The 14,680-nt window shown below is 48.4% G+C and overlaps 1 protein-coding gene across 1 annotated transcript in view; it reads right to left on the bottom strand.

Annotated features, from left to right (window-relative positions):
• RASGEF1A (RasGEF domain family member 1A) overlaps positions 1-6,275 on the bottom strand; it is a gene marked incomplete at its 3' end in the record, with an annotated part of 425,528 nt that extends 419,253 nt beyond the window's left edge. The window contains exon 1 of the mRNA XM_082854717.1: positions 6,258-6,275. The remainder of the gene's footprint in view (positions 1-6,257) is intronic.
• Between the last annotated feature and the right edge of the window lie 8,405 nt (positions 6,276-14,680).

Genomic DNA, 14,680 nt, shown 5'->3' with positions numbered 1-14,680 from the left:
CAGTGATAATATGTAGGGTGAATTAGGTTAAATAAGATGTACTATTTAAATGAATTGCACCTGTTTCTTTTTACTTTTTAAATGCAGCCACTAGAAAAGTGTACGTGGGGGCAGCATGCTACTCCTTCAGGGCGGTGCTGGCCAGACCCTCTCGGCCCCTGGGTGCTCTGAAGCCAGAGTGGGAGGCTCCCGGTCAGGGATTGCTGCCCCCAGCTCTGGGAGCTGAGTGGGACCCCACCAGGGAGGGCACAGCTGGCCCTATGGCAAGAGCCTTACATGGTGCCTTCCTTCCACCCTCCCCAACCGCCTGCAAGTGTCATTATCCTAGTTTACGAAAATGAAGGGGCAGAGGCTCCGAAAGGCTCAGCAAGGGTGTGGGGAAGAAGGTAGAGACCCAGCCTGTCCACTACAGACCCTCCCACCTCAGCACACCAGTGCCTGACCTGCTTCCAGGCTGAGGTGTCTACCTCTCCCTCCCCCATAGAATTTACCCATTTCAGGTGTAAATTCAATGATTTTTAGTTAATTTGTACTGTTGAGCAACTATCACCACAATTCAGTTTTAGGGCATTTCTATCACCCCGTGGGCAGTCCTTCCCCATTCCTACCCCAACCCCAGGCAACCATTAATTCCTTTGTCCCAGCACCATTTGCTGAAATGACTATCCTTTCACTCTATTGAATTGCATTGACATTTTTGTTGAAAGTCAATGAACCATAAATGTAAGGGTTTATTTCTAGACTTGTTGCCGAAATATTGGCTTCCCTGTGCACCAATGCCAGACAGAAATACAGAAATACGGAGACAGAGATTTTGGAGGAAGAGAGAGATGGCTTTATTTTTCTGCCAGGCAGAAGGGAAGAGAGCAGTCTAGCGCCTCAAGAACTGTGCCCACACCCCCTTTGGGAATGGGAGAAGATTTTATATGTGGGGCTAGCAGTCCAGGGTATATGATAAGGATCAAAGTAGTGAAGGTCCTGCATTCTTCTTCTTCCTGCACTATTTCAAAACAGTCAGTGCTGCCGTCAGGCAGCCCTGTTACTGGGTCCGTTTGTCTCTGGGTTATCAGCCTGCAACTTTTTTCTGAAATGCAAATGTTACAAGGGAGTGCAGGATGTAATTCACATAGTGTTAAAGAGTAATAGGTTAGTTTTGTGGAGTAAACTCTATTTACAGACACTACAGATTAATAACAGTTAAAAAAAAAAAACTAGGGGTGATTAATTCTTTCAGGCCAGGTTATGTCTCTTCTCTAGCCTGTTCCCTGTTCCCTTTATTTTCCTTGTTCTCAGGAGAGGGAAAACTTCATTTCTATTTTTGCTGCAACAGACTCTAGTCTGTGCCACTGATATATATGCCTATCCATATGCCAGCACCATACTGTTTTTTGTTTGTTTCTTTTTTACTGAAGCTTTATAGTAAGTTTTGAAGTCAGGAAACATAAATCCTCCAACTTTGTTCTTTTTCAAAATTCTTTTGGCTGTTTTTGCCCTAGGGGATAAGCTTGCCAATTTCTGTAAAAAGCTTCTGGGATTTTTTTAAAAGACTGCAGTGACTCTATAGATACTTCGGAGAGAATTGCCGTCTTAATCATATTGCATCTTCCAGCCCATGAACATGAACTCTCTCTCCATTTGCTCAGGTCCTTGCTGGTTTCCCTTGGCAGCATCGTGGTTGTCAGTGTGCAGGTCTTGCACTTACACTATCAGGAGTGCCAGAGAGGCTCAGGGTCGGGAAGCTGGGGTGGGGGGGAGGTGTACAGGGAGAGGGCACATGCCCTCCTCACAAACACACACTGCAAAGTCACACCAGGACGAAATACCCCCTTATTATAACCCTGAAGAGCAGAGGGAATTTTCTTGAAAACCTAACTCTAGTAAATGGGGGTTCACCCGCACGGCAATCAGCTCAGCTAAACAGATTGGTGTCCTGAAACAGAAGCCAGGTTGTTTATTCTGTTGTCCAGAGAGCAAGGCCAAACAATGCTGAATCCCACTCACCCTCTGGTGGTGATATCGGGCACCACCGTGGCACATGGGACCTGGCTTGGGTGGCTGAGTCTAGGCAGCCGCCACAGGCTTCTGGTCATGCGCCAGAGGGAGGGGCTGGGGAAGTGACCCCCGGCCGCTGCCTGGGGAGGGCGATCAGGTCTCAAGCCCTCCACCCCCGCCCCATGCTTCTCCACTCAGCCTGATGGAATCAGCTTCCACTCACCTTTCTTCCCACACACTCTGAGAACATTGCTAACTGAATTCTACTACAGGACACCACAAGTTTATGGCAGCGTGTTGACTCAAAGTGTTTACTGAGGGACTTCCCTGGCGGTCCAGTGGTTGAGACTCCAAGCTTCCACTGCAGAGGGCAAGAGTTTGATCCCTGGTTGGGGAAATAAGATCCCACAGCTGCCAGGTGCGGCCAAATAAAATAAAGTATGATACAGATGAACTTATTTACAAAACAGAAACGGGCTCACAAACATAGAAAACAAACTCATTAAGGTTACCAAAGGGGAAAGGGGTTGGGGAGGGATAAATTAGGAGTTTGGGATTAGCAGATACAAACTACTGTGTATAAAATAGATAAACAACAAAGTCCTACTGTATAGCACAGCGAACTATATTCAATACCCTGTAATAAACCATAATGGAAAAGAACATGAAAAAGAATACATATATATACATACTAATTGAAGTAATACATATATATAAAACTGAATCATTCTGCTGTACACCAGAAACTAAAACAACATTGTAAATCAACTATACTTTAATTAAAAAATAAATAAGAAACAAAAGTATTCTTTTTAAAAAAAAAAACAACAGCCATTTATTTATTTAGCCCTGCCACGCAGCTTTCAGGATCTTAGTTCCCCAACCAGGGATCGAACCCGTGCCTCCTGCAGTGGAAGCACAGAGTCCTGACCACTAGACCTCCAGGGAATTCCCTATTCTAACTTTTTTTTGGTACGCGGGCCTCTCACTGTTGTGGCCTCTCCCGTTGCGGAGCACAGGCTCTGGACGCGCAGGCTCAGCGGCTATGGCTCACGGGCCCAGCCGCTCCGCGGCATGTGGGATCTTCCTGGACCGGGGCACGAAATCGCGTCCCCTGCATCGGCAGGCGGACTCTCAACCACTGCGCCACCAGGGAAGCCCTATTCTTACTTTTTAATGAACCTTAATTTTGAAAATTTTCTTTCACACGAAGCCACAGATACACAAATAGGAAGAATCTTAAACATAAGATATATCTGGCAGAGATTCATAAAACTTTCACTTCACAATAAATTCTAGAAAAAAAATGCTTGAAAATAATTACATTTACACTAAAGTTCTCAATCTCTAAGTGGAGGCCTGCGGGAAGCCCCTCTTCGAGCCCAAATTCTATTCCATGAAACAAAGAGGAGGTGTTGCCTTGAGACCCCACTTCCCAGGTCTTCCTGGAAATGATTTTAAACTGCTTGATCTTTGAAACTCTTCAGTTTAAGATGTGCTTCTGTGCAAAGTCACCTGGAGTTGGCACTTATGTCTCGTCCTTGACCAGAGCTTACCCTGCAGCCACTAGGGGGTGGGAGTGAGGCGTTCAGGGGCTCTTGGGTACCAAGGACGCCTACGTGTGTTCCAGGCGGGCCCATGGTTTTCTGTCATTTTTCCTGCAGTTCTTGACTGCTCTCCTTGTATGTTTTTACTTGCTCAGATGGTTTTTGCTTGTTCCTTTCTATCTCTGCACCTTCTTGTGCCTTTCATTTCCCTCTTCCTTTCTGCATATCTCAGGCCTTGGCTGCTGCACATCCCAGCACTGTGCTTCCCGCTGCCCCTACCCCGTGCGCCTCTGCAGGCCCAGCGAGTGCAGCCTTGTGCCTTCTGCACGTGGCTTGACTTTATTTGAGGCCTCGTGGGTGATGCCCTAGCTGAGGCAAAGGCCCATTCTCGGCACATTCAGAAACTAGAGAACCAGTTTGGTACACCACTGATAGGTTGTGAAGGACTTCTCCAATTCCAGGAGGCGGGCCAAAAGAGCCTCCTTGACTCAGATGTGATTTTTCTGGAAAGATTTTTATGAATACCTTCCAGGAGTTGGCTTTTGGATGCCAGCCATGTGGGTTTTTAAAAAGGCAACTCTGGGGCTTCCCTGGTGGCACAGCGGTTATGAATCCGCCTGCCAATGCAGGGGACATGGGTTTGAGCCCTGGTCCGGGAAGATCCCACATGCTTCAGAGCAACTAAGCCTGTGCACCACAACTACTGAGCCTGAGCTCTAGAGCCCGTGAGCCACAACTACTGAAGCCCACACGCCTAGAGCCCGTGCTCTGTAACAAAGAGAAGCCACCACAATGAGAAGCCCGCACACCGCGACAAAGAGTAGCCCCCACTCGCCGCAACTAGAGAAAGCCCGCGCGCAGCAACGAAGACCCAATGCAGCCAAAAATAAATAAATAAATATTAAAAAAAAAAAGGCAACTCTGTTGCTCTGGCCCTCTCTTCACAATCTGGCCATTTTCAAAACACCTGTTGCATTTCTTTTCTTTTTAATATTTATTTATTTATTTGGCTGTGCTGGGTCTTAGTTGCAGCAGGTGGGATCTTCTATCTGCGGCATGTGGGATCTACTTCCCTGACCAGGGATCGAAACTGGGCCCCCTGCATTGGGAGCACAGAGCCTTAGCCACTGGACCACCAGGGAAGTCCCAGCACTTGTTGCATTTCTGTACGTATATTTTTAAACTCTGGCTCAGTTCGTTGTTGATTTACTCAATGTCTTAAGGAGAGTGGAGCTCCAAGAATAAAATGGTAGTATGGGGCTTCTCTGGTGGCGCAGTGGTTGAGAGTCCGCCTGCCGATGCAGGGGACGCGGGTTCGTGCCCTGGTCCGGGAAGATCCCACATGCCGCGGAGCGGCTGGGCCCGTGAGCCATGGCTGCTGAGCCTGCGCGTCCGGAGCCTGTGCTCCGCAACGGGAGAGGCCACAACAGTGAGAGGCCCGCGTACAGCAAAAAAAAAAGAAAAAAAAAAAGAATAAATATCACATTATGTGTATGAGAGGTTATAAAGGCAGGGCATAAAGAGCACTAGGAAGTAGGGCCAGTGTACTACTATGTCTCAGTGGATGAAGTGGACACACCATCATGTTCAGACATCTTCTGTGTGTGCCTAAGCCTGAGTCTGTAACTCAAGGGGGCAAACCATTGGCCCCAGATGTGGCCATATCCCCCTGACCCACCCGGGTGTGCACTTTGATCCTCAGTTTTAATGATTTCCTTGCTTTTCTTCCTAGTCTTACTCCCTTCGTGCCATATCCTAAAAGGCCTGGCTTCACATGCCCTGTCCACTCTCTGTCCATGGCCTTGTGCCTGTGTCTTACTCCCAGGAAATTAGGATTCAGCCTCAGCCAAGGGGCCAGCCTCTTCAGACAAGCCTATCTGGTATTGTCTTTCTTATGAGCAAACACTAAACTCAGAAAAAACCAATGCTGTCAACGTGGTTTTACACCCACACCATCTGGATGCTTCCTGAATAAACAAATGCCCCAGAGGTTTTTGCTCCTTCACCTGTCACCTGACACAGCAGTCGCGTGCAAGAGACCCTAGGAATAAGGGGCACGGTGCTATCCTTTACATTTAATTAGCTCCACATTTTTTATTAATGCAACATTGAAGAGCTGACCGGCTGACCTACTTATCCAGCCCACAGGGCAGGCAAAGCTCTAAAATCTAAAAGTGAAGTTCAACCTTTAGGAGGTTAATTTTGTATATGCAGAACGTGCAGAGTATGAAAAAATGTTACTTTAAAAAAACATTTAGAGTCTGTGTGCTTTACAGGGTGAGTCGGAAGGCTGGCTATGTCACGGTGCTCATGCCCCTGGGGTAACCCTGAGAAGTAGTTCTGTATCAAACCTCATGAAAGGTTATTTCTTCTCTTTATCCTGATATTGTTGGTTACTATAATAATTTAACCAGGCCATTCAGTCTTGTCTTCAGCAGATGGCTTCTGCTTTCCTGCCACACTTGCCTGAAGAACCATTTTAAGTTAAAAGCCAGATGTTGCATGTCCAACAAAGGACCGTCTCAAGGCCAGGGTGGGAAGGACTGGATTGCATACTCAGCGAATGACACTACAAAAAAGACTCATGGGTACAGGATTCTTAGCATCAGCTAACATCACCGGTAAGACTGTCCCAGGGAACCGAGTGAGGGCTTCTAGGACTCTGAGTTCAGAACAGAAGCAAGCAAATCACCACGACTGTGTGTCTGGGGCACTGACCTGTGTTTCGGGAATCCATGGAGATCGGCATGTTGTTGTATCGTGCGGTGGCCCTGCCTTGTCCTCAGGGTGAGGGGGAACAGAGTCACATCTTCCGGCAACGCGCCCTCACACTGACTGATGAACTCCATCAGTACACAGCGGCGTGTCTGTGCTCTGGAGGGAAGGAAACAAAGAGAGTGATAGCCTAGAGTGCCTGCCTCCCAGCTCCCACCCACACGGTGAGACAACGGATGCCGGGCTCATGCCTGGGAGAGGTCTGCCGCTCCCGTTCCTCCCCTTCTGTCCTGCCTAAAAGGGGGTCTTCTCATCGAGAAGAAACCGTACGGACTTCCCTGGTGGCACAGTGGTTAAGAATCCACCTGCCAATGCAGGGGACACGGGTTCGAGCCCTGGTCCAGGAAGATCCCACATGCCGCAGAGCAACTAAGCCCGTGCGCCACAACTACTGAGCCTGCGCTCTAGAGCCCGCGAGCCACAACTACTGAAGTCCGTGCACCTAGAGCCCGTGCTCTGCAACAAGAGAAGCCACCACAATGAGAAGCCCGCGCACCACAACAAAGAGTAGCCCCTGCTCCTGCAACTAGAGAAAGCCCATGCACAGCAGTGAAGACTCAACGCAGCCAAAAATAAAAATAAATTTATAAAATTAAAAAAGAAGAAGAAGAAGAAGAAACCGTACGTTTTGAAGCAGTCCCTACTGTGGCCAGCCAGGACAATTCACTTACTCCTGGCCCTCAGCCTGCCCTTTTCCCAGGGCCAGGCAGTGAGGCAGAGAAGACGTTTGAGAGCCAAAAACCAGTGAGGTGGACCTAGGAGCCTGCTGGGATCCAGGCCGAGTGTGTGGACCTGAGTGAGGACCCCTGAGTTCACACCCCAGCTCTGCCACAAGCTGGCTGTGGCCTCGCTGCGTTTCTCTGCTTCCTATCTATAGAATAATGATGAGAGAGCCTCCTCCCTCGGCTTGTTATGAACCTTAAATGAATTAATATGTTCAAAGAACTTAGAAGAGCACAGCTTCGTGAGTGCCCATGGTGTTAGCTCTCATTTTCACTCGGAGACCTCAGGGAAGCTCGTTCCTTTGAGCTTTGGTGACCACTGTCCATCTCAGCCCTGACCTGAAGATCAAATGAGATCATAGGTAAGAGCTTCGTCAAGGGCCACTTGACCATACCGGAGTAGGCTCGTGAAGTCATTATGGTACGTTTCTGTAGCTTCCCTAGAACAATGGCGTTCCCTTCCCCCGCAGTGCTACGCTCCTGCCAGAGCCTCCTTGGGCCCCTCCCTGCTGCAGGACCTGATGTTCCTGTCTCAGTTTTTGCCTCCATTCTTCAGGGCAGAATTTCTGCTCCCCCAGGAGCAGGGGGGGGCGAGCAGACAGCCGTGGGTGAGCTTCACTCCATGTTGTTAGCCCTGAGGGTAAAGTCTGGGCAATGGGATGGAAGTGGGTCCCAGTCCTTGCTCAGACAGCTATTTGCCTGGCACATTGCTAAGCATTCCTCATAACTGATGCCTGTATTAGAAGTGCTCTAGTGTCTATCATTTGGGAATTATAAAACAACAATGTCCTCTACTAACATTTACATTTTACTACACTGTGAAATAACATTTTAGTGAATATCCTTGTCAATAATTCTCTGTGCATGTCCTTGTTTCTTAGAATAAATTTTTAGTAATAGAAGTATTGAGCTAATGTAATAATTTTAATACTTATAGCCAAATAAGACTTCCAAACAGGTTGCTACCAATTTACCCTCTTACCAGCAGCAAATTAACATTCCTGTTTCCTGAGCCCTTACCAAACGCATATTTCATAGTCTCTATCTCTCTATATATCATTGCCAGTTTCATAGATGAAAAATTATCTCTGTGAAGTATAAAAGTTCCTATAAAAATACGGTAGCTCTATCTTTTTTCTTTTTAAAATTTATTTATTTATTTATTATTTTTGGCTGCATTGGGTCTTCGTTGCTGTGTGCAGGCTTTCTCTAGTTGCAGCAAGTGGGGGCTACTCTTCACTGTGGTGCGTGGGCTTCTGATTGCAGTGGCTTCTCTTGTTGCGGAGCATGGGCTCTAGGCCCGCGGGCTCAGTAGTTGTGGCTCGCAGGCTCTAGAGCACAGGCTCAGTAGTTGTGGCACACGGGCTTAGTTGCTCAGCGGTATGTGGGATCTTCCCGGACCAGGGCTCGAACCCATGTCCCCTAAATTGGCAGGCGGATTCTTAACCACTGTGCCACCAGGGAAGTCCAGTAGCTCTATTTTTAATGATCCAGCAATCCCACTCCTGGAAATATATCCGGAGAAAAACATAATTTGAAAAGATACATGCACCCCAATGTTCACTGCAGCACTATCTACAATAGCCAGGACATGGAAGTAACCTAAATGTCCATCAACAGAGGAATGGAAAAAGACGTGATACATATATACAATGGAATATTACTCAGCCATAAAAAAGAACAAAATAATGCCATTTGCAGCAACATGGATGGACCTAGAGATTGTCATACTGAGTGAAATAAGTCAGACAGAGAAAGACAAATATTATATGATATCACTTCTGTGTGGAATCTAAAAAAAGGGTACAAATGAACTTATCTACAAAACAGAAATAGAGGGGCTTCCTTGGTGGCGCAGTGGTTGGGAATCCACCTGCCAATACAGGGGACACGGGTTCGAGCCCTGGTCCGGGAAGATCCCACATGCCGCGGAGCAACAAAGCCCGTGAGCCACAACTACTGAGCCCACGTGCCGCAACTGCTGAAGCCTGTGCGCCTAGAGTCCGTGCTCTGCAACAAGAGAGGCCACCGCGGTGAGAAGTCCGCACACCGCAACAGAGAGTAGCCCCTGCTCACTGCAACTAGGGAAAAGCCCACATGCAGCAAGGAAGAACCAACACAGCCAATAAATAAATAAATAAATAAATTTAAAAAAAAACAAACAGAAATAGAGTCACAGATGTAGAAAACAAAGTAATGATTACTCGGGGGTAAGAGGAGGGAAGGATAAATTGAGAGATTGGGTTTGACATATACACATTACTATATATAAAACAGATAACTAATAAAGACCTACTGTATAGCACAGTGAACTCTACTCAATACTCTGTAATGGCCTATATGGGAAAAGAATCTAAAAAAGAGTGGATATATGTACATGTATAACTGATTCACTTTGCTGTACACCTGAAACTAACACAACGTTGTAAATTGGTTGGCTATTGCCAGAATGCTGTGTAACAAACAGCCACAAAGTCTCCACGGCATATAAGACTTTGTTCCACATTCATGCACCCTGGGGTGGCTGGACCTCAGCCAATAGGGTGTGCTCAGGTCTGCTCCCTGGGTCTCTAATTATCCTGGGACCAATGGGCAATCTGCATACATTCTACTGCTGGCGATGGCAGAAACACATGAGAACAAGCTTCTGCTCACATCACAGCCACAGGAGTTTCAAAACAAGTCACCTACCAAGCCCAATGTCAAGGGACAGAAAGTCCATGCTACTCACCATGATGTCATCTTGGCTGGAGGCCACTACTGCAGTAAAGTGAAGCATCCAGACCAGTAATTCCACCACAGCTGTGAAGCTGAACACTACCTTACATGCTTATTTGTGGTATTGCTTCCTTCAGAGTATTACCTATTTGGGAGTGCCTTGGACCAGGGGTCAGGTTTAGATATAATGATCAGGGAAGGTAAGTCATGCAGCAAAAATGAGCTTGTAAAGCCAGGAGAACTTCAAGGGGCCAGTGTGAGCAGGAACAGGAAGCGTGGGGTGGGGTAGGGTGTGGGCAGTTCATAGAGACGTGCGTCAAAATGCGGGGAGAGTTGATTGGGATCCAGAGCAGCAACAGGGGGATCCCTTCTTAGGCTCTTGCAGTAGTTCAGAGCAGGAGCAGTGGAGGCGGAGGGTAGTGATGAGATTTAAATGTAGACTAGGTAGAAAGAAATGGGGGTCAGGCCTGGGCCTCCAGGGCAGGGTACCTCTTTTACTGAAATGGGGAATACTGATGAATGATAATGCTTTTTGAGGCGTGGTGATCAGTAGTTCTATTTTGAATGTGCTCAATTTGAGATAGTTATTAGACATCCAAGCGTGGATGTATACGAGGTAGTCGGCTGCTTAGCCTTGTGTCCAGAAAAACGGACTGGAGACAGTGGTTTGGAGAGTCAGCACACAGAATTTAAACCCATAACTTCACTTACAGGGATAAAGAGAAAAAGAGGAAGAGTCCAAGGGCTGAGCCAATGGCACTGCCATCACCCCAGGTGGCGGTGAGATTCGGGAGTGGGGTCCGTGCCCCGGTCCGGGAAGATCCCACATGCCGCGGAGCGGCTGGGCCCGTGAGCCATGGCCGCTGAGCCTGCGCGTCCAGAGCCTGTGCTCCGCAACGGGAGAGGCCACAACAGTGAGAGGCCTGTGTACCAAAAAAAAAAAAAAAAAAAGGACCAAGGAATGCCACCTCAATACAAGTGGGGAAAGGATGATAAATGGAATATTGCCTGCCACATCAGTAAACAAAGGATGTCACAGTCATCAGCGATTGCAGCCCTCCAGCGTGAGCTTGTGAGCCCTGAGGAAACTCGGGAAGGAAAGAATATCTACCACCTGGCAGCCATCAGACTGCAGCCACTCCCTAGACTGAGCCCTGAGGAAACTCAGGATATGAAAACACAGGATCCTGGCCCCAGATAGCTGAGGTGCATATCAAAGATATGACGGCAGTGAGCCCAGACTCTCGCATCTTCCCATACCTAGAAAAACACGAAATTCCTCAACTTGACATATCTGGGTTTCTTTAATTAACAGTCCTCTTCTGACGTTCAGACTACCTGCCTTTGTTGCAAAACTCATATATAACCTGCCCCCGCCTCCTCGGAGCAGTTCTCCCAGGGTTACTTGAGATGCTGCCTCCCCGGCTTGAAGTCCTAAAACTTCCCAATGAATAAAACATAACTCTCAACTTTTAGGTGGTGAATAATTTTTTAGTCGACAAGGGCTTCAAGGAAGAGGGAAGGTGAGGTAAACTGGAAAGCTTGGAGATGTGGTGAGAGGGAGAGGGCTGAAACGGGGATTTCTGGTGCTGGGCTTGGCTAGTTTAGCCTCTTAACGGCTGTAAGCAAGGCTCCGAGTCCGCTTCTCCAAGAGGCTCTTCCTTCCCCGCATGGTCATGGATGGCGCCACAGCGCCTCACATCATTTAACGAGGACAAAACTCTCCCAGACCACACACACCCCAGTCCCAAATCTCTGGTCCTATGGTCAGAACTGGGCCAGGCTGCCTCTGTCCCTGACAAAGGGAAAGGCCCTCAGGAGGCTCCGTTCTCCGTGCACTTTGCTCAGAGAGCCCAACCAATGTTATTACAGCTTTGTTTGGGGGGACAAGGAGAGGCCAGGGTACCTATGAGAAGCTGACTGAACCAGAAGACACATGAGGCGGACCCAAAATTTTCACAAACCAACAAGGAGGGGTGCGGGGGAGGGACGGGGCGCTTTGAAGAATCTGTCTTCCCGCAATCTCAGCCCCTCACCTTTTCCTAGTGTACCTGTGCCGGTCTCCCCGCGTGAGGTGGCCAGGAAAGTCCGGCTCTCTCCACCCAGGCTGCTTAATGTCATCATGGGAACACCGTGGGCGGGGCTGCGAAGCGGTTATTGTGACGCTCCAGGATCGGAGCCTCCGATTGGCTGGTAGGGCGGGGGGCGGGGCCAGCTGGGAGGGGTGGGGCTGAGAGGCCTGGAGGTGCCAGGTGGGCGGTGGCCGGGAAGAGACCTGTGGATCTAAGGCTCAGGTAAAAACCTCATTGCTGGGGCCTTGCAAAGATAGAGGAAGATGAAACTTCCCTGGTGGCACAGTGGTTCAAGCCCTGGTCCGGGAAGACCCTACAGGCCTCTAAGCCCCCGTGCCTGGAGCCCGTGCTCCGCAACAAGAGAAGCCACCGCTATGAGAAGCCTGCGCACCACAACGAAGCGTAGCCCCCGCTCTCCGCAACTAGAGAAAGCCCGCGTGCACCAAAGAAGACCCAACGCAGCCAAAAAAAAAAAAAAAGATAGAGGAAGATGTATGTCCCTTCTTGCCACTTTATGGGGCCTGCACAGGGACTGAACAAAAATACCCTCCTCCTGGCCACTCCCGATCCGCCCACACTCCGCAAAGAAACTTTTTCTGCAGAACCCATGAAACAGCGAGAAGCAGAGAGCCGAAGACAACCACGGATATTGTTCATCTTTCTCTCAGCCTTCCCCAAAAGGACCAACAGCTGTTTGCCAGCGTCAGTACTGTGCATTAGAGAGAGATAATCATACTTTTCAGGGATTACTGGACACTGGCTCTGAACTAATTTCTGAAGACTCACCATTCAGAGAGTAGGGGCTAATGGAGCACAGGTGATCCATGAAGATTTAGCTCAGGTCCACTCACAGAGGGTCCCTGATGCCACCCTATGGTTATTTGCCCAGTTTCAGAATTGGAATAGACATATGCAGCAACTGACAGAATCCTCACATTGGTTCTCTGATCTGTGGAGTGAGGACAGTTATGGTAGGAAAGGCCAAGTGGAAGCTACTAGAACTGCCTCTACCTAGGAAAACAGTAAACCAAAAATACTGTGTTCCTGGAAGGACGGACTTGAAGGATGCTGGAGTGATGATTCCCACCTACAGACCCATTCAACTCACTCATTTGGCCTATGCAAAAGACAGGTGGACCCTGGAGAATGATAGTGAACTTGGTTGTTCATTTTTTCCTGGAGGAAGAAAAGGCCAGAGGTACGAGTCTGCTGATTCATGGGCCATGGCCAATGTTTGGCTGAATGCTCAAGGATTTAGAAGGAACACAATTGGAATATTGGTGACAGTGAAGTTTGGGGAGGAGGTATGTGGATAGACTTCTCTGAACAGGCAAAAAACCCCACATTTGTGTCCTGTGTGAATGCTCACCAAAGGGTGACCTCAGCAGAGGAGAATTTTAATAATCAAGGGGATAGGATGATCCATTCTGTGGTTACCATTCAGCCTCTTTCCTCAGCCACCCCTGTCATCACCCAATAGGCTCATAAGCAAAGTGGCCACAGTGGTAGGGATGGAGGTTATGTATGGGCTGAGCATCGTAGACGTCCACTCACCAAGGCCAACCTGGCTACGGCCACTGGTGAGCACCCAACTTGCCAGCAGCAGAGACCAATACTGATTCCCCAGTATGACACCATTCCCCAAGTTGATTATGTTGGACAGCTTCCATCATGGAAGGAATAGCACTTTGATCTTACTGGAATAGACACTTCATCTGGATATGGACTCTCCTTTCCAAAGAGGGTTCTAGCTGTTCCACTGTGGCCGTTGAAAGATGGCCATGAGTTCTTCAGAACTCCCATACTGAAGTGGGGTCTGTGTGCCCTGCCCTTAGATCTGGGCAGGCTCTTTAACTGTTTTGACTAATAGAATACAGAGGAAGTGATGCTAGGCCACATTGGGTCTCAGGGTTTTATAAGCTTCCACTTTATGTCTCTCAGAACACTCAGCCTTGGGATTCTCAGCTGCCAGGTAAGAATTCTTACTACCCTTCTGGAGAGACCATGTTGAGAGGCCCTGAAACCTCATAGAGAGGGAACTCACTGAGACCAGCTTCTGGCCTTCTTCACCAAAGCACCAGGCATGTGAATGAAGCCATCATGGGCCCTCCAGACCACCCCAGCCATGAGCTGAAAACTGAGTAACCCCAATGCACCCTCACGGAGCAAGAGAAGTGGCCACCCTGGGAGTTCCCTGGCGGTCCAGTGGTTAGGACTTGGCCCTTTCACTCACGAAGCCCAGGTCTGATCCCTGGTCAGGGAAGTAAGATTCCGCAAGCTGTACGTCATGGCCAAAAAAAAAGAAAGAGAGAGAGAGAAGTGGCCACCTGATAATCAAAGATGCCACTATGGATAACCAAAACAAACAGATTCTATGTTCACCACTGACAGCAGAGTTGGAGATGGGGCTGCATTTTCCATGGTGCTGGCCTGGCAGAGAGAGAACTCAGCTCATGGGCAGAGGGCCTGCGATAGGAACAGAGTCTTCCTTTGTCCTCGTTCATGGCTGGAAACACAGATGAAAGAGAAGGTTTGTCCCCTCAAAGAGCTCACATAAAAATAGCTGACACTGATTACCACCTCCCACCCATCACAAGTTCTTTAAACCTTCCTCCAAACACTGTGATGTGAGTAGCATTGTGAGCAGATGGGGAAAACGAGGCCCAGAAACATTAATTTATGCAAGGACACAGGTATTGATTGAACCAGAATTCAAACCCAACAGACAATCTGTCTCCAGAGTGCCCCCTCTCACCCTTCAGGCTTCACCAGCTTTAGCTGGGGATGAGGCCTGAAAAGGAAGGGACTGGGCGGGATGGGAAGGAATCAGGTGGGTTGACACAGAATGGAGAGA

This window comes from Leucopleurus acutus (genome assembly GCF_964270905.1).
Source record: "Leucopleurus acutus genome assembly, chromosome: 14".
Lineage (NCBI taxonomy): Eukaryota > Metazoa > Chordata > Mammalia > Artiodactyla > Delphinidae > Leucopleurus > Leucopleurus acutus.
Note: the sequence above shows the minus strand (reverse complement) of the source record. Positions and strands in the feature narration are given on the sequence as shown.